Here is a 20,483-nt window from a genome sequence, read left to right as displayed (position 1 = left end):
GAAATAGCTCAACTGGAATTTCATCACCTCCACTAGCTTTTTCTTCCCTATACAAGGAGATAATCCCTATCTCATCCCACTACTGTGAAGGTTAAATGCAATAATGCCTGTAGTGAGAATACAATCAATCCTAACAAACACTTTGATTCAGTACTTGAAAATAAATAATTTCAAAAACATAAGTTTAGGCCCCATTTCATCGCCCTCAGGAAGCTCTGCCAAACCTTTTCTTCACTTTACAGCAGAGGTGGGAACCTCTGCCTTAGAGGACTAGAGGGGAATGTCACAATTTGGGGGTAGAAAATTCTGGGTTTGAGACTATAGCACTGCTTTTCCAGCCAGTACAAAGCTGTTTAGAGGCTGTTAGGGGTGGTGAGGCCCAAAACAGCTTCTGGAATTTCTGAGCAGCCTGGGTCAATACAAGATGGACCCAGTAGTCTTGAGTTACATGGACAGTCTACTCTGGCAATCAGACTTCTCACTACTGGATCCTCCAAGCTGGCTCAATGTCCATGCTACTGGGTTTGCCTTTAAGTACTTTTCCAGCAGTCAGTTTCATGCCTGCTCTGACCATGTCTGCGTCATCAGCCCCAAAGTTACTCAGTTCATCAAGTGCACTGGCAGCCCAGCAGAGAGTGCCATGTTCCTTGAACCCTTGGACCTCCCCAGTAACAGAGTGATATTTTTAGCCATCAACGAGTTCCAACCATACAGCTGGGGGAACCCACTGGAGCTTTTTGGTTTATCTACAAGATAAAAACGGCCTTTTTCATTATGATTCTTATGATTACAGTAACTCATTCCATGCAAAGCAGGTAGCAGAGAAACTAGAGGCTTTTTTAGGCAGAAAAGGAAACAAACTGGCCTCTATGGAAGAGAAAGCCCCTGCTCAACAAAACAGCTATGACTGTGGGATGTATGTGAAATATAACACTGAGGCCTTGTGTCAGAACGTCTTTAGACAACAGCCAGAATCACTACTGCAGCTACTCAACCCTACATACATCACAAAGAAGAGAGAAGAATGGGAAGATCCCATTGCCAGACTTGCTAAAAATGTGCTGTTGAAATATATTTGACGTTTGAAGTCTCTTCCTTCTGCTGTCCCCATGTGTTGGATGGCTGCAATCTCAGTGCCTGAGGGAAGATGCCTGGGAGAGGAGTGCTTAGGATGCTTCCTTTCTCCTGAAAGAATGTAGTCCTCTGCATTATCCTAGTGGAAAATGTCACTTTAGCCCTAACTTCAGAGCAATATGTTCTGTAAATATGTCTTCAAAATATGCACCCAAACTGACTAATTCCCTTTTGGGGGTCCTTTATACACATTGGTTTATTCCAAAGAAAAAAGACTGATCTCTAAAACAAATCGAGAATATGTGAAATCTAGAAGCAAGAAGAAAATCATAGAGCAACTAAAACTTACCGCACAGCCCTCATATTTCAAGAGATCAACTGGCTAGAAGCAGATCAAGACCTAACCTAATTCAAGATCGAAGTATTATCAGTTACTCCGTTCTGTGATACCTACTCTACTCAACAAGCGAAGGCTTTCCCAGCTATGCTGCTACTGCTGCTGCTAAGTCACTTCAGTCGTGTCCAACTCTGTGCGACCCCATAGACGGCATCCCACCAGGCTCCCCTGTCCCTGGGATTCTCCAGGCAAGAACACTGGAGTGAGTTGCCATTTCCTTCTCCAATGCATGAAAATGAAAAGTGAAAGTGGGGTGTTAGCCCATAGTCACCCATCTGATTCTTAGAGCACTTTAAGAAAGGGGGAATCTTAAATAACTTTGTTGAAATAAATGAATGTGGTGGACCTCTTGTTTTGCATCTGAAACTTACTAACAGTTAATTTATTTTTGAGATATAAAGGAGAAAAAGTGACCTTTCTCAACTCTTACTTAATTCAAAATGCAGACAATGCAATTTTTGAAATGTGGAACCAAGAGTAAAAAGAAATGCTACTCCTTCTAAAAAAGAAAAAAACAAAAACATGTTTAGATACTCCAGATTATTCTCATTATTCCACTGTTATAAAATATGAACTCTAATTATATAATAAGGCATTATGTGTAAATGCATTTCTGGCTCTTTGATAATATGATTGTCCTTTCAATGCTATGTATCTCCTGTGTCAAGTCCACTTTATTTTCAAAGGTTATATTAGAATGAGGATAAATTATAAAGAAGGTATATTATGGACATAAGATCTACCTAGTTTATTTCCTAAGATCAAAAATGTATGTGTAACATATTTTGTTTGAAATATACTGAGGTTAAAAAATCACTTAAGTTTTATTTGCTATGCCATAAATAGGAATTATTGGCCTCTGCTAATTGCTGAATATCTATAAATGCTTCCAGTATCCGTTTCTACTTGGTGTTTTTGTGATTTAGTGAGAGCATTAATGTTGTATTAGCAATAGCAGAATGGGCAAGGGGAGCTCCACATTCAATAAAACAGTCCTTTACTGCTGCAGCAACTAATCTCATCTCTCATTGCTATAGGCAAACAACTGCAACAAATTTAAATGAAAAAAAAAAAAAAAGAACCCTCCCCCCATACCTAGCATGTAAACCACAACATAACATCCCTCCCTTTCAAGTTAACAATTTAACCATAAATGGATACCTTCTGTGAGTCCTCCTTGAATTGTATCAGTGAATATAAAAGTATCAGTGAAGTTAATGTCAACAACTGCAATAGGCAGGGGAAAAAAAAAAAAGCCCCACCTTTACTTTGTAACTTCAAGAAATCCTCAAAAGAAGCTGCTGAAAAGCCACCAAAGGAGAAACTGTTTCAGTTCCTACAGCATAAACCTGGGAAAGATATCTTTACAACTGATTAACACAGAAGTTCCCACTAGGCTTATCTGTCTTATCTATAATAGGTAACTGGAAAGGCCCAGAGCCTGTGACTATTACAGGCACTGAAATCCACTTACTCCATCTCTATGCTTTAGGATGAATTTTTGTAGCTAATCCAAAGGAGAGGGAATGGATACACACAGACCAACCTCAAGGAACTTGTTTGTTCTTTAAAAGTGAAGTCACTCAGTCGTGTCCGACTCTTTGTGACCCCGGTGGACTATAGCCTGCCAGGCTCCTTTGTCCATGGGATTCTCCAAGCAAGAATACTGGAGTGGGTTGCCATTTCCTTCTCCAGGCGATCTTCCCGACCCAGAGATCGAACCCAGGTCCCCCCACATTGCAAGCAGACACTTTAACCTCAGCCACCAGGGAAGCTGTTCTTTAAAACCTTTGTTTAAATGTGCATGGAGGTGGTAAAAGAAGTCTTGAGAAATCTCTGCATCAGTATTTATTTAACAAGACTGACTCCTGTGGAATAACAGTGTTTATGTTTGAGTTATGAGAAAACTGGTCTACTTTTTGAGCCTATTAGTAACTTCCTTGATTCATATATTTCACTTAACAAGGCCATATTGCCCTTGCACTCGGCCAAGAGCTGTTTTAAATGCTTTACAAATATTAACTCATTTAATCCAAATACGGAGACTGTATGGTAAGTGTATTGTCGCCCCAATCCCACAGATGTGCAAATTGAGGAGCACAGATGTAAAGCAATTTGCTCAAGGCCATCAATTACTCAGTTGCAGAACAGGGATGTGAGCTCAAGTAATCTAACTTCTAGACAGTTGGTTTCTTAATCATCATACCATCCTTGAAGACATTCTCAATGGAACACAGCAACCATTTCTCACTGAAGCAAATGAGATCCATTGTGAAAAGACAGACAGACAGACAGACAGACAGACAGACAGACAGAAACTCCTGACAATGTATCCCCTGAGAGTAGCTAAGGCAAAGCTAATAGAACTCTGGGATCCTTCCTAGGGTTTTCAACAATTAGTGATTTTGTTTTTTTTTTTTTAATGTAAAAGTCCTACTAAATTAAACATAGACTATTTACTCCCCTCCCAAAAAAACAAAGCTTCTTTGCTTACATGTTAGGCTAAGCAGCTAGGCATAAAGCTCCACAGTGTTTTTATGACTCTCCTTCTTACCTCTGTTGTTTGTGGTATACCTAAGGAGTGAGATTATTTTCTTTGGTGTCGTAACAGTTGTTTTTTTTCTTATCAAAATCACATACCTTAGACATAGATGATTTAAGATTACAACTTTTCAAACTACTTGTCTGCTTTACATATCTTATTAGAAGATTGCCCTTTCCAAAGTAATCTTGTATCTAATAGTCATAATAAAAAGAATGTAGCCTAAAGAGATCAGAAAATATAAGTCAAAACTTCTACTGTAGATAGGAAAATATGTAATTAGAAGAGACCTCTCTATTCAGCAGAAATATTGTGACTACATTTGTCTTTGGATATCCTGTTCCTGATATAATGACTGGCATTGAATATACGTTGAATAAGTGCTTAGTAAATAATGATTCAGATTTGATTTTGTCTTGCTATATCTATTGATAGGAACTATATACAGGGTAAAAAAATTCTCCATATTTACATAGAGTGCCAAACTATACACATGAAAAATATCCTCTAGGCATATAAAAAGATATCACTTCTTTTTATATAGGTGTCATATATAATGTGTGTGTGTGTATATATATATATATATAATGTTAATTTTTTATCTTTTCTATTATATTTTAGTCTCTTTTTCATTTATTCCTCTCATCCTTGTTAGTTCATTCCTTCCAATATGTTTGGGTTTAGGTTGCTGTTTTCTCCTAGGTTCTTAAGGGGTAAAGTTAGGTTGTTAGAGACTTTTCTTGTTTCTTAGGTTTTTATTTTGTGGTTATTATGAGGCTTACATATAACAACTTACGCTTATAACTCCCTATTTGAGGTTGATAATAATTTAAGTACAAATAATCTAAAGTTCTACAGTTTTATTCCTCATACCACATTTTATCTATTTGATGTTATGTTTCACATCCTTCTATCTTATATATCCCTTAACAAGTTATTATAGTTATTTTTACAAAATAGTTTTATCTTTCATTCTTCATAATAGCTTTCTAAGTAATTCATACTTTCTCTACATATTTATCTTTACCAGTGAGATTTATACTTTTTGTATGTTTCCTTGTTGCTAATTAGTGCCCTTCCTTTTTAACTTAAAGGGGTCACTTTAACATTTTTTTGTGAAGCCAGTTTAATAATGAACTTGGTTAGTTCTTATTTGTCTGGAAAGTTCATCCATTCCTTCAATTCTAAATGACAACTTTGCCAGGTAGAATATTCTTAGATGTTAATTTTTTCTTTCATTACTTTGAATATTTCATGCCACCTCCTTCTGACCTGCAAAATTTCTGCTGAGAAAACTGCTGAGTCTTGGGGGGTTTCTTTACATAACAGGTTGTTTTTCTCTTGCTGTTTTTAAGATTCTCTCCTTGTCTTTAATTTTGACATTTTCAGTTCAGTTCAGTTGCTCAGTCATGTCCGACTCTTTGCGACCCCATGGACTGCAGCACGCCAGGCCTCTCTATCCATCACCAACTCCCAGAGTCTACCCAAACTCATGTCCATTGAGTCGGTGATGCCATCCAACCATCTCATCCTCTGTCGTCCCCTTCTCCTTCTGCCCTCAATCTTTCCCAACATCAGGGTCTTTCCAAATGAGTCAGCTCTTCTCATTAGGTGGCCAAAGTATTTGAGTTTCAGCTTTAACATCAGTCCTTCCAGTAAACACCCAGGACTGATCTCCTTTAGGATGGACTGGTTGGATCTCCTTGCAGTCCAAGGGACTCTCAAGAGTCTTCTCCAATACCATGGTTCAAAAGCATCAATTCTTTAGTGCTCAGCTTTCTTTTTATTTATTTATTTTTTAATATAAATTTATTTTAATTAGAGGCTAATTACTTTACAATATTGTATTGGTTTTGCCATACATTGATATGAATCCACCACGGGTGTACACATCAAGTCTTCAACCCTCAGCTTTCTTTACAGTCCAACTCTCACACCCATATATGACTACTGGGAAAACAATAGTCTTGACTAGATGGACCTTTGTTGGCAAAGTAATGTCTCTGCTTTTTAACATGCTGTCTAGGTTGGTCATAACTTTCCTTCCAAGAAGTAAGCATCTTTTAATTTCATGGCTGCAGTCACCATCTGCAACAATTTTGGAGCCCCCAAAAATAAAGTCAGCTACTGTTTCCCCGTCTATTTGCCATGAAGTTATGAGACCAGATGCCATGATCTTAGTTTTCTGAATATTGATTAAGCCAACTTTTTCACTCTGCTGTTTCACTTTCATCAAGAGGCTCTTTAGTTCTTCTTCACTTTCTTCCACAAGGGCAGTGTCATCTGCATATCTGTGGTTATTGATATTTCACCCGGCAATCTTTATTCCAGCTTGTGCTTCATCTAGTCCAGCGTTTCTCATGATGTATGAATACAGATTGGGTTCTTTGGTTTTCATCTCATTAGGAACTCTCTGGACTTCCTGCACATGAATGTCTGTTTCCTTCTCCACGTTAGGGAAGTTTTCAGTCATCATTTTTTCAAATCAGCTTTCTGCATTGTTTTTTTTTTTTCCTCCTTCTGTGATCCCATGATGCCAGTGTTAGTCTGTTTTATATTGTCCCTTAAGTTCCTTAAGCTAATCTTGACTTTTTTAAAATTCTTTTTCACTGCTCTGATAGGGTGTGCTCACTGTTCTCTTTTGAAGTTCATTGGTCTTTTTTTGCCTCCTCTAGTCTGCTGTTGAACCCCTGTAGTGTAAATATCTTTCAAATCAGTTATTCTAAACTTTGGCTTCCCTGAGAGATAAAGACCCAGGTGACATGGGTTTGATCCTTGGGTTAGGAAGATCCCCTGGAGAAGGAAATGGCCACCCACTCCAGTATTCTTGCCTGGGAAATCCCATGGACAGAGAAGCCTGGCAAGCTACAATCCAAAGGGTCACAAAGAATTGGACACTACGGAGCAACTAAGCACATATTATAAACTTTAGTCCTATGACTTCTGTTTGGTACTTTTTATATCTTCTTCTCATATTGAGGTTTTCCCTGTGTTCATTTATTCCACTCCCAAGCACAGTGATCATGCTTAAATACTATTACTTTGAATTATTTACCAGGTAAATTACTTATCTCCATTTTCACTAAGGTATTTTGACTGATAAGACAGAGGAGTTCAGTCTTTTGTTCCATTTAGGACTTCAAATGATGGCATGAGGCCCACCCACACAATGAAGGGTAATCTGCTTTACTCAAGTCCACCAATTAAATTTAAATCTCTCCTAAAAACAGCTTCATAGACACCTCTAGGAATGACTATCTGATTTGAGTTCGTATAATAACTGTCCCTTGGAGAAGGCAATGGCACCCCACTCCAGTACTTTTGCCTGGGAAATCCCATGGACAGAGGAGCCTGGTAGGCTGCGGTCCATGGGGTCTCGAAGAGTCAGGCACGACTGAGCGACTTCCCTTTCAATTTTCACTTTCATGCATTGGAGAAGGAAATGGCAACCTACTCCAGTGTTCTTGCCTGGAGAATCCCAGGGACGGGGAAGCCTGGTGGGCTGCCATCTATGGGGTCACACAGAGTTGGACACGACTGAAGTGACTTAGCAGCAGTAGCAATAACTGTCCCTGGAGAGGACAATGGCACCCCACTCCAGTACTCTTGCCTGGAAAATCCCATGGACAGAGGAGCCTAGCAGGCTGCAGTCCATGGGGTCGCTACAAGTCAGACACGACTGAGTGACTTTACTTTCACTTTTCACTTTCACACATTGGAGAAGGAAATGGCAACCCACTCCAGTGTTCTTGCCTGGAGAATCCCAGGGATGGGGGAGCCCGGTGGGCTGCTGTCTATAGGGTCGCACAGAGTCGGACACGACTGAAGCGACTTAGCAGCAGCAGCAGCAGCAGTAACTGTCCCTAGTCTTAGGAACTATGGAATGGAATATTCCATAGATAAGAAATGCAAATTCAAATGAGCTATTATAGCGAGATCCAGATGCATTAGGTATTAAGTCATTACCCCTAAAATTGATCTTTTAGATACTGTAGTATGTCTTCCTTTAAACTGTGAAATCAGTTTCCCAATTTCTAAAAGTGAGAATACACCAATGTGTTGTGCCATGGCATTTGTAATTCCGTAAACACGCTGTCCCATTGAAAATTAGGTAAAACAGTTTTGAGACCTTGTGACTTCATGCAAAATGTAGCTTAAACCATTTAAGATTGCTGTCTCTTGGGGGTGGGGGTGACCTTGGAATTACCAGTGCTGATGAAATCTGTTTTTCTCTTCCCTCAAACACATACAGACACACATACACCTCCACAGAAACATCCCCCAAAACGTTTGACCAAATATCTCGGCAGTATGGCCCAGACAAGTGTACATGTAAGATTAACCACATACCAACTAATACCTTGCCCTTGACTTTCTGACTTTCTGAACACACAGTTCCTATACTTTACTGCCTTGTAATAATCAAGATCATGTGATGACTGAGCAACAGCTGCAATATTTCTTGAACTTCTTTCTGGTGGAACTTGAAAGGGACACTCTCAATGTGACCATTCTACTTGTAAAGCCTATAAAGTTGTAGCCATCATTTGCCTTTTGAGCAAGAATTAGTGTCCCTTCATGATGAGTTTGCAGAGCTCTGAATACTGAAGTGCTTAGGGGTGCCACCCTTGCACAGTCAAAAATCTGCACATACACAATTCCATATCCACAGATTCAACCAGTCATGGATCAGGTAGTATTATTGAAAAACATCGACATGAGTGGATCTATACAGTTGAAATCTCTGATGTTCAAGGGTCAACTGAACTTCTACCCTAGATATTTTTAATCTATTGATAACAAACACTTTTCTTTCATGTTACAATATCTTTGGTATAATATACAGTGATGAGATATAGTTTCACTGAATTAGGGTCTCCTTAGACCATTGCGTATGTGAAATGTGAATTTGTCAAAAGTCACCATTAACCAAAAGCTTTATTCATAAGGGACTTCCCTTATAGCTCATACAAGAAATCATCAAGGTTATAATGCGGAGGCAGATAGTTCACATCTATATTATACATGCAGGGGTCCTCTCAACAAGTTGATTTCATTGCTGAAATTTAATCTCAAACAATGGTCAGCTGTCTGGCAGACACTTGCCTTCAGTAATCTCATAAATCGATCACACGTTGTAATTGAAGTTGGAGGCTGAGATTTCTAATCATGATACCTGTTTCAATTTATCTGTCAGCCAATGTGTCTGTTGAGAATATTCAATTTTATTTCAAGATAGAATAAAAGAATCTCAGTTATGAATCCTAGAAACAGGCTGACCAAATCAACTCTCTTCATGATTACTCCAACAGTCCTTTCTAGAATAGAGTGTTTTAAAGTTGCAAAACACATTGCATTTGATTATTTGCAAATATCCTTTGAAAGTGAATTTACACTGCCTGGTGTTATTTTGTCTGTCTGTCTGTCTCTCTTACTTCTAATGTTCCTTTAATAGGGCTAGAAAGAGAACAGGAGAGGCAAGGTAAAGGTAAAATATATTTGCCACCAGAAGAGAATCAGCAATAAAGAGTGAAGGTAAAATAGCCAACAGTAAACAGAACCTCAGCACAACAGCCCTTTATTGACTCCAGGTTAATCCCATCATAAATCATAGGAAGCCAACATCACAACTTAATAGGAGCAAAGCACAATAATACTGAGCCACAGCAGCAAAAGGTACATTCAGCAGTAAATAATTCTTGTCTATAATAAGTTCAATATTAAGCATTATATAAATGGAATTCCCTATCTTAGTTATAAACTATAAAGATTTTGGCTTCTTTGCTTTAATTTGGCAACTTGAGTTTTATATCTTAGGTGACATTTTAACTGAAAGGCTGGTTTTGCTGTTAGTAACATGTTAAAGATTTTAAAATCTTTCCATAAGCTTGAAGCATTAATTGATATGCACAGTGTTATAAGGCTCCAATATTCTTCTTTTCAGGTGGCAATTTTAAATTATTTTCCATTTAATTAGAGCTATTACTATGGTCCCATATACAAATCTTCCTCCTTCCCCTCTCTCATATTTTAAAACTAGCAGAAAATTTTTAAGTGATTTAAAAGTCTAATCCAGAAAGCACTCAGTGTTGTCTCTATGAATAGTTCATCAAGAGGAAAGAATCTAGTCGAAAAAGCATCCTAATGGATTTTCATTTTCGTATAGTAGTAGAATACCAGTTGCAAAGGTGGAAAACAACGAAATCGAATCTTAACATCACAGGACATAATATTTTCATTGCGCTTAGTCACTACCTATTAAGGAGACAAATTATTTAGTAATTTGCCTTTGAATGGTCTAAAAACTTGTTGTCCATGTGTTTTAGGAAGGTTATCGGCCAGCAACATTAAACTGTCCATGCACTCCAGTGGCATCTCTATGAATCTCTGTCCTACCACTTCTGTACATGAAAGTGATTTATTGACTTTCTCTCCAATTGAACGTGAACTCTTGGACAGCAAAGGTTCATGTTTTTTTTTGTTTTTTTTTGTTTTTTGTTTTTTAATTTGAATCCCCAAAGCCTACCACACCATCAGGCTCAGTGCCACATAACAGACCTACAATTGACCTTTACAGACTGAATCAACAAAAGAATGGATAAGCCTCCCTTAAATAGAGTAAGTTAGTTCTGCTAAAGGGAGTCATACTTTTATTTTTAAAATGTTTCTAACACTCCTTTCTGTTTTAAATAGATGCATATTCTGCAGTGTTTACAATGTGTCACCAATGACACCATCCAACTAGGAGTCTGGTATTAAGATTATGATAGTAAGTAATATTTAGCTGACAGATCCAAGAACTTCCAGTATTTCTTTCAAATATCACACCCAGAAAGAAACTTGAAGACGATATAGTCTGTCTGTAGTTTCTATGTCCTTGTTGGATCAGCTGATGGCCCTGTCTCTCTGGAACTCTCCCATTCTGTGTTCTCTTGGAATCGCTCTCTTGGTTTTCTGAGCTCTCTGTCCACACTTCATGTTCCTTAGCAAGTACCTTATACATTGCCAGCTAAAATGTCATTGATGCTCTTCCCTTTCAACATATTCTTTTTAGGAGAGCCTTCTTAGTTAATTATTTCAACACCATCTAGGTATGATTGGACTTCCCTGGTGGCTCAGATGGTATAGAATCAGCCTGCAATGAGGGAGACCCAGGTTCGATCCCTGGGTGGGGAAGATCCCATGAAGAAGGGAATGGCCACCCACTCCAGTATTCTTGCCTTGAGTATTCCATGGACAGTGGAGCCTGGTGGGCTGCAGTCCATGGGGTCTCCAAAGAGGTGGACACGACTGAGTGACTAACACTTTCACTTCAGGGATGATTATTCTTAGACTTCTATCTTGATTTCTAGGGCTATATAGTAAACTATCCACTCAATATCTCCACTCCATTGTGTCTTTATCAATTAGTATTACCAAACAGGTTAAGCCAGAAATACAGTGAGAGAATTTTCTCTCAGGAGCCTCTTATATTCACTTAGTTACCAAGCCTTGCTGATTCTCCTTTCCACTCCTGGACACCCTCGGTGTATCACTTTTTTTTTTCCCTTAGTTCAAGACTGTTATCCTTATCTCAGTTCCCTACAATTCACCATGTAGCCAAATAGACTTTGTAAAGTATAAATCAGACCCTTCTCCTTTACTATTTAAGGTTCTTCAGTGGTTCACCATTGCTTAGAGAATAACACCCACTTCCTTTAGCATGGCAGTTAAAAGGCCATTGTGATTCCCTTTTCAGGGGTCCCATCACACAGATGAAATTACCCCATGAGCTGATTTTAATCCTAGGAGTAAGACATGCTCATCTATGCCTCCCTGGCTTTGCATAAGCTGTTTTGTGTTTGTTGTAGTAAAATGAACTAGTTAACTCTGAATTTATGCTTATCCTTTTAAGTCACAGATTGATGACTTCCAGAAATGAGGAATTTACCATTTCTCAAGGCAACCCATTCAACATCAGCTTGAGCTGACACCAGGAGAGTTATTCCTTGCCCCTAATTATATTCTTTGTAGTCACACAGGACAAGTCTAATGTTTTTCTTTTGCATGTTATATCTTCAAAAAATTTAAAAACTATTGCTCCTAGTGCTTCTGTTCTCTGAGGGAAATAGCTACAAAATCCTTTACGTAAACTTCTTTTTTTCTCGCTCACTGAAAGTTGGTGTCCAGAATTTTATGGGTACCACAGATGAGGTCTAACCATTATAGAGTTAAGCTCAACCCTGCTTTTGTACACCTCAAACCAACTGGCCATTATTAGAGGCAGTCTGTGAAGAGGGGGATGGGATTCACTCTCATCCAAGAGAGTCTGCACAAAGCATTTGGAATTCTGAGCTTCAGGGAAATTTTACCATACTCTCCAAAGAAAATAAAAATGGATCTGAAATCATTGATTCAGGCATTTAAATGTCATAGAAAATGTGTGGGGAGTAGTGGCAAAGAGCCATTGGAGAATGTATTCAGGAAAGATTATATTTCTAATAGAGGGGTTGTTATACACCACAGAAAAGAAAAAGGCATAGAGATGCTTCAACTTCCTGTTCTCTTCTCCCAAGTCCTAGGACGTACTGTTCTTCTTTGATTGCGCTCAGTCATGTCCAACTCTTTGTGACACCACGGACTGTAGCCCACCAGGCCCCTCTCTCCATGGAATTCTCCAGGCAATAATATTGAGTGACTTGCCCTATCCTTCTCCAGGGAATCTTCCCGATCCAGGGATCAAACCCATGTTTCCTGCATTGCAGGTGGATTCTTTACCACTGAGCCACCAGGGAAGTCCCCCAGGAATACTTAACTTTGAACAAATAGCAAGCTCCTTAATATTAAAAATAAATCTCTGACATAGTTTTAGCCCTCACATAACAGACAGGAATACTGTTTAGGCAGTAGCCTAAATATATAAACCTCATAGTGCTAATGAAATTTTATGATGCCTGAACTAGATTCCCATTACAATGTGCAAATATTCACAACTAATTATAAGATTATAAGCACAATATTCAGAGTAACGCCTACAAAAAATACCTGGCCCAAATACTGTAGAAGCATTTAAATCTGATAGGAACTTCAAAACACTCATGTGTTGTCCATTTCTCATTTTAATTGTAAAAATGTAGGCCAAGTTTTTTTTAGAATATATTTCCTGATGATTTATTTGTTAAAGGTCTTTGCAATAATTTCTAATAGCTCTCTTAATAAATAACAAAGGAGACACTCTTGGCTCTATTAAATTATTGTTAAGTAAGTCAGCAGCTCTTAAATTTAAAATACCAGATTTAAAGTGTCACTTTTAGTAGTGGTACTTCTTGGACACCTAGCTTGGTATTCCCCTACCCTTAGACTCAAATCTAATTGAGGAAAAAAACATTCTGTCCACATCTCTTTTTAAAACTTAATATTACAGTAATTACAGACTTGCTTAAATGCTTCTTTCAAACGTTTGTGTCATTTGAGATTTTAAATCTCCAGTATGAATTTCACTTAATATCTCCATTTTTTTTACCATGATAAAAAAGTTTTTACCTACTCTTCTTAATAAATATCAAATTTAAGAAGTTATGCTTAAATTTCTACTAAGTAACCTAGATTGAGTGGGTATTAATGTAAAACATAAAGCCTGTTCTCCCCACAGTTCTCCCCAACTCATCTAATGTCAAATTCCTCATTCTATTTGCTCAAGACAAAAACTAAAGTCAATACTGACTTGCCTCATATTACCTTTCCAATCAAAATGTGACCACTTGCCCTTGCTCACTCCCCTCAGGCATACTAACATCATTGCTATCTCTTGAATATGATATTCCCAGAGGAGCTTCCATGGCAGGTATTTTGTGCTTTTTCTTCCCTTTACCTGAAAGGCATGGCCTCTAGATAGTCACGTGACTGGTCCTCGCATCTCCTTTGAGACTGCAGTATGCAGAATGCAGTCCCTTGGCTCAGCACTCTCCATTTCTCCTCTCCGCTTTACTTTTTCCCATGGCGTCTACCACCATCTAATATATACTTTACTCATTTATCTTTATTTTGTCTCTGCATGTCTGATAAGAAGAATTCTAAAGATATACTCCCAAGATTCCTGTCCCCTAGGTATTCAAAGAACCACTAATCTTAGTACTTCTGTGAGGGGACTTTGCTAGGTAATTAAAGTTGCTAATCAGCTATCACTTCTTGGGAAATAGATGGGGAAACAGTGGAAACAGTGTCAGACTTTATTTCTGGGGGCTCCAAAATCACTGCAGATGGAGACTGCAGCCATGAAATTAAAAGACACTTACTCCTTGGAAGAAAAGTTATAACCAACCTAGAAAGCATATTGAAAAGCAGAGACACTACTTTGCCAACAAAGGTCCGTCTAGTGAAGGCTATGGTTTTTCCAGTGGTCATGTATGGATGTGAGAGTTGGACTGTGAAGAGAGCTGAGCACCAAGGAATTGATGCTTTTGAAGTGTGGCGTTGGAGAAGACTCTTGAGAGTCCCTTGGACTGCAAGGAGATCCAACCAGTCCATTCTGAAGGAGATCAGCCCTGGGTGTTCTTTGGAAGGAATGATGCTAAAGCTGAAACTCCAGTACTTTGGCCACCTCATGTGAAAAGTTAACTCATTGGAAAAAACTCTGATGCTGGGAGGGAGGAAGCAGGAGGAAAAGGGGACGGCAGAGGATGAGATGGCTGGATGGCATCACCGACTCGATGGACGTGAGTTTGAGTGAACTCCGGGAGATGGTGATGGACAGGGAGGCCTGGCGTGCTGTGATTCATGGGGTTGCAAAGAGTTGGACACGACTGAGCGACTGAACTGAACTGAACCTTAAAATAGGGTGATCATCCTGGACTATCTCGGTGGGATGAATGTAATCACTTGAGTTTTTAAAAGCCAAAGAGTCAGACAGAAGAGAAATGGGGGAATAAGGACATCAGAGAGATTCAAAGTGTGAGAAAGACTCAATGCACCCTGGCTGGTTTGATGATGAAGGAGGCAGTGTGACAGAGAAAGCAGGTATTCTAATGGAGGTAAGAGAGGCTTCTAGATGCCAGCTGCAGGGGGATAGAAACCTAATTCCTACATCTACAAGGAACCAAACTGCCAATGACCTGAATGGGCTTGGAAGCAGATTTTCCCTAGAACCTCCAGGAAAAAAAACACAGCCCTTTTTGGAAAAGATGAAGCATGCATTGGTTTGAACCCTGTGAAACACAGAGCAGAGAAACGGCCAGGCATGGAAGTTGGACCTACAGATTAGTAATGGATGTTGCTTCCCGTCACTAAGTTTGCTAAGGTAACAGTAAAAAACCAACACACCCTATAAGAATCTAGGCCCTATGAGGCCAGGGATCCAGTCTGTTTTCCCCTGAGCTGTGCTATGAAAAAAGAAAAGCGACGGTGTTAGTTGCTCAGTCATGTCTGATTCTTTGTGAACCCATGGACTGTTACCTTCCAGAATCCTCTGTCCATGGAATTTTCCAGACAAGAATACTGGAGTGGGTAGCCATTCCCTTCTCTAGTGGATCTTCCCAACCCAGGGATTGAACCTTGGTCTCCTGCATTGCAGGCAGATTCTTTACCATCTGAGCCAACGTGCACTAGAACCTAGAATAATACCTGACAACAAAAGACAATAAATACTTACTAAATTGAAGAACAGATACAGTATACACATTCTTTCCCATGAAAACTATATTTTACAAGATCTTGTGAAATTTTTAAATATTGACTAAAAATATTTAAAATATAAAACATGAACTGACTTGAAAACTGTCTACTCAATAGCTTGTATCTTTGCAGGTCAGCAGTGGCTATCACTTCCATGCAGCCAACACAAGAAGCAGTCAAAGACCACTTCTGAAGTCATGGTTTTCAACTTGCATGTTGAAACATATTGTTGGGTTATAAAAATCAATTTATGGGGTTGATGAAGAGAGGGAAGAATGAAGGAAAGAAGAAGGAAGGAAGGAAATAAAACACAAAAATCAGAATATGAGTGTGTGTGTGTTAGGGTGGGTGTTGTATATATCTTGGATCATAATGTAAGATGTATTTCTTACTTAGGTCCCATCAAAATAATTGAAAACTACAGCCCTAAAGAGTCATCATGATCTGTCATGGATGGACATGGACAAGAATGCAATTCAGGCCCTGGTCAGATGTGAGATAAAGACAAAAGAATGATGAATGTGTCTGTTAGAAAGGGCTGATCAAAAAAAGACCATACTACCTTCAGTCTATGTTAAATTCACAAGTCAAGAAGGGAGCTTGTGATTGAATAATTCACACAAATTGCACCACCTTAAGGTGAGAAAATGAACCTTTCTTCTCTTGCTGTGTTCTTGCCTTGCCTTGGACCTGGAGTTGCTCCCCTGGACATCATTCAGACCCACCAACTGAGAGTCATCAAGTCTTGGTATAAAATCAGGCAGCATCTGGAAAGGGGTGACTTGAGGATTTAATCAGCCAAGCACCCTAAATTGCTATTTCTTTTCTCCCTTAGAGAGAGAGGATGAAAAACCTAACACTTATTTATCTTCTGATAACAGCCAGTTATTAGTGTCATATAAATTTAGCTGGAAAAGAAGTTAGAAATGTCCTTGGCACAAGGAATCAAAGAATAAATGGTGGTTAGAAGAACCTGAAATTGAATCTAGATCAATATTCTTTTTTTTTGCAGATGAGGAAGCTGAATTACAGGCTTATGCTATCCCTATTATTATAACAATGTTATTCTTGACTTATGTTTACCAGTAGATTCCAATGTTTATTGTTGCTGCTGCTGCTGCTGCTAAGTCGCTTCAGTCATGTCTGACTCTGTGCGACCCCATAAACAGCAGCCCTCCAGGCTCCCCTGTCCCTGGGATTCTCCAGGCAAGAGTACTGGAGTGGGTTGCCATTGCCTTCTCCGAATGTTTACTGTTAGTGATCTGCATATGGATAGCAAAAGAATAATGCAATTGTATACTACTTTTTCCCCTACTCAAGGGCATATTCCTGGTGGGCAGGCAACATGCTATATATATATATCTATCTTTGTGCTCTAGTTAGTAACTACTGTAGTTGGGGAAATTAAATAATACCTTCAATGTATTTAGCAGAGTACCCAAGCATACTTTAAGAGTTGAGTAAATATTTTCATATTTGATTTTGTTGCTTTGATTATAATATTTTTACTATAGAATATTTAGGTATTTTGGGGGCTCCAAAATCACTGCAGATGGTGACTGTAGCCATGAAATTAAAAGACGCTTACTCCTTGGGAGAAAAGTTATGACCAACCTAGATACCATGTTGAAAAGCAGAGACATTACTTTGCCAACTAAAGTCCATCTAGTCAAGGCTATGGTTTTTCCTGTGGTCATGTATGGATGTGAGAGTTGGACTGTGAAGAAGGCTGAGCACCAAAGAATTGATGCTTTTGAACTGTGGTGTTGGAGAAGACTCTTGAGAGTCCCTTGGACTGCAAGGAGATCCAACCAGTCCATTCTGAAGGAGATCAGCCCTGGGTGTTCTTTGGAAGGAATGATGCTAAAGCTGAAACTCCAGTACTTTGGCCACCTCATGCAAAGAGTTGACTCATTGGAAAAGACTCTGAAGCTGGGAGGGATTGGAGGCAGGAGGAAAAGGGGACGACAGAGGATGAGATGGCCGGATGGCATCACCGACTCGACGGATGCAAGTCTGAGTGAACTCCGGGAGTTGGTGATGGACAGGGAGGCCTGGCGTGCTGCGATTCATGGGGTCGCAGAGTCGGACACGACTGAGCAACTGAACTGAACTGATTTAGGTATAGGAAATTTTTAATATTTGCTGATTCTCACTGAATTACACAACAAAGTAAAATCATGTTTTATGCCCTTAAAATCCATTATGTTTGAAGGGACGTTAAAAAATTAGAGTTCTTATCTGTTTAAGGCATTTAAAGTAAATGAGTAAGGATGAAAGAATTCCAATTAGTTAAAAATTACTCAGAAAATGTCTTGTTAGGCATATGAGGACTTATGATAAGATAATATCTTTAATGAAAATATAAAACTCTTCTATAATATCAAGTCAAGTTCACTTATCCTTAGGTAAGAAACAGACCTTAGAGCTGTGTGACCACTGATGTTTGGAATCTGTACCAATGCTGAAGGGCTGTAAATCCTAAAATTAGAATGTGACTCCTTTTAGGAGATATTCCACAGAGAAAGAATATCCAAACATTAAAAGAAATGAACCACAGTCTATTTTTTCTGAGGATTCCAACAATGTTATTAAAGATTTTTTTTTTTCTCAACTCTTACATGTTCTATAGCACCTTTCCCCTCTGCTACTTTTCTATTCTATAATTAGCAGATAATTATGTGCTCTTTCACACTGGAAAGACTATTCTTTTATTAATGACTCTTTGAAAAGTTCTTCATTATTTATCTTTGAAAGTGTTTGAAATCAAAAGTCTTTCATGGCTCTTTTCTTTTTAACTTAGGAGTTCTTTAAAGTAATACAGTAGATGCTTACAGATGTTGTATGCAGTCATTAAGTTTTACCTTTAGGTGAGAAGTAGGGCTTGGGAAACAAATGTTGCATCCTCCTTTCTCTGCAGATTAAATGTCTGAGGTTTTGAAGAGCATGTTTGCAAAATATTGATGCTCCCACAAGGCCTGTCTATGCTATGCCTTTTCCCCTTGTTAGGACAAACAGAAAATGGGTTATAACAATAAGCTTCCTGAATCTAGTACAAAGACAGAAGGAGGATATAATTAGCATTTATGGGAAGTACAATGTAAGTTCCAAATTAGTCTTAAATGAGGAATTCACCCAGCCCCTGATCTGTAGTCAATTCTGGAAAGTATCATACATCTCTGCTGAGGCCAAGCAAGCCTCATTGATGTTTTTGGCTGACTGCTTTTCTTCTAACATTAAATGTACCAGAGCACTCCAGATTGGATATGGGCAATTATGAGGGAGGGTGTACGTTATCGCAAATTTTAATCATTTCTTGAGCCATTTTGCTTGCAGTGTAATCCCACAAGATCAACATATTCTGCATAAGAAACCCGAATGGCTTTTGGCTGAGAGCAGCTCTTCAGTTACTTTATAACCTATTCCTGCTTAACTTCTGGACGTTCCTATTTGTGGCTAGGACCTGCCAAATCAGGGCCTCAGGGGCTTGTTGGCTCCCCAGTCATGGCTACCTTATCCAAGTGGATAGTAATACCAGTGGTTAGAACAGTGATCAGATTTCTTCTCAACACTATTGCTGCTACCTACCTCTATCCAACACTTTCACTATGGGTAAAGTAATGTGCCAGAACTGTTTCAAGAATTTTTCTTATCTCCTATACTTTTGGGGCTATTTCAACAGAGATGGCAGAACAATAACAACCTGATGACCTTGGGAACTTTTCTTCTTTGGGGCTTCAGGGAAATTCACCCATGTTGTTGTGTAAGCCAAACTCACATTCATAATTTAACATCATTGTGCCCAGCCATTTGAAATGCCATGATGCTCCTTTAGGTGAAAACATCAAAGTAGCTTCATTTTCACCAGCAATCTTTTTACTTGTGAAGCAAAAAATTAAAATAATTTACTTTGATTGTATAATCAAGAAGCTCCTTCTCTTAAGCCTCTTATCTTCTCTTATATATAATGATTTTTCCTTTTTAAATGAGAATCAAAGACTCTCAGGCTTGGAAGGAATTATTAAAACATAATTTAATACAAACACCCACTGTTTCATGAAACCTTTCGACAGTGTCTTCCAGGAGGTTTTACAGCTGTTCTCCAGGGCAAAAGAGATGATGGAAAAATAAAAAGGGCAATCCACTGTAAGTGGATTAGTTATATAAACTTATAACTAAAATAAACCAGAGGATCTAGATGTGGTCTTCCCTACTCACAAGTTCTCAGTCTTTATCCATCTTGTTTAATTACACTAGGAAGAATCTGTGAAGAGACTCAATTTTAACTTTGAACTCTTGAGAATATGGCCAAAGAGGGAGTAAAGCAACACTTCTGAAACAATTAATTATGAGAATTTAGATTGCATGGTCCCGACCTTTTCATTTCAATGATCTGAAAAGCTAAAAATATTTTTAAAGGTCTGCTTGAACAGAATGATAGTAAATTTTAATAATAGTTACATAAGTTAAATGATCTAGTATAAGCTATGGGTTCAGAGGTTAGGTTCTGTAATAAAAAATGTATAGTTTGAACCCTAACTTCTTATTAATTAGCTATATGACCTTGAGAAGTCACTTAATATTTTAAAGCTTTGGTTTACTCAGCTGTAAAATGGAGATAATATTATCTTTTTTACCAGGCTATTAAGAGGATTAAATGAGCTAATTCACATGAAGCACGTTTTCAGTATATGGCATATGTTTTACATATCTAATAAATGTTCGCTTCATCAGTATCCGCTCATTTAATAAAAACATAGAACTTTTACTGGAGCATGGCTGCTTTACACTGCTGTGTCAGTTTCTACTGTACAGCGAAGT

General features: G+C 38.5%; 1 protein-coding gene and 1 pseudogene across 1 annotated transcript in view; one reads left to right on the top strand and one right to left on the bottom strand.

Annotated features, from left to right (window-relative positions):
• TAFA2 (TAFA chemokine like family member 2) overlaps positions 1–20,483 on the bottom strand; it is a 565,802-nt gene that overhangs the window by 19,748 nt on the left and 525,571 nt on the right. The gene's annotated exons all lie outside the window — the stretch shown is intronic.
• LOC138435197 (sentrin-specific protease 8-like) lies at positions 422–1,079 on the top strand (annotated as a pseudogene).

The sequence above is a fragment of the Ovis canadensis genome, chromosome 3 (assembly GCF_042477335.2).
Source record: "Ovis canadensis isolate MfBH-ARS-UI-01 breed Bighorn chromosome 3, ARS-UI_OviCan_v2, whole genome shotgun sequence".
In the NCBI taxonomy this organism is placed as follows: Eukaryota; Metazoa; Chordata; class Mammalia; order Artiodactyla; family Bovidae; genus Ovis; species Ovis canadensis.
The sequence above is the reverse complement of the archived record's forward strand: the minus strand, read 5'-3'. Positions and strand labels throughout refer to the sequence as shown.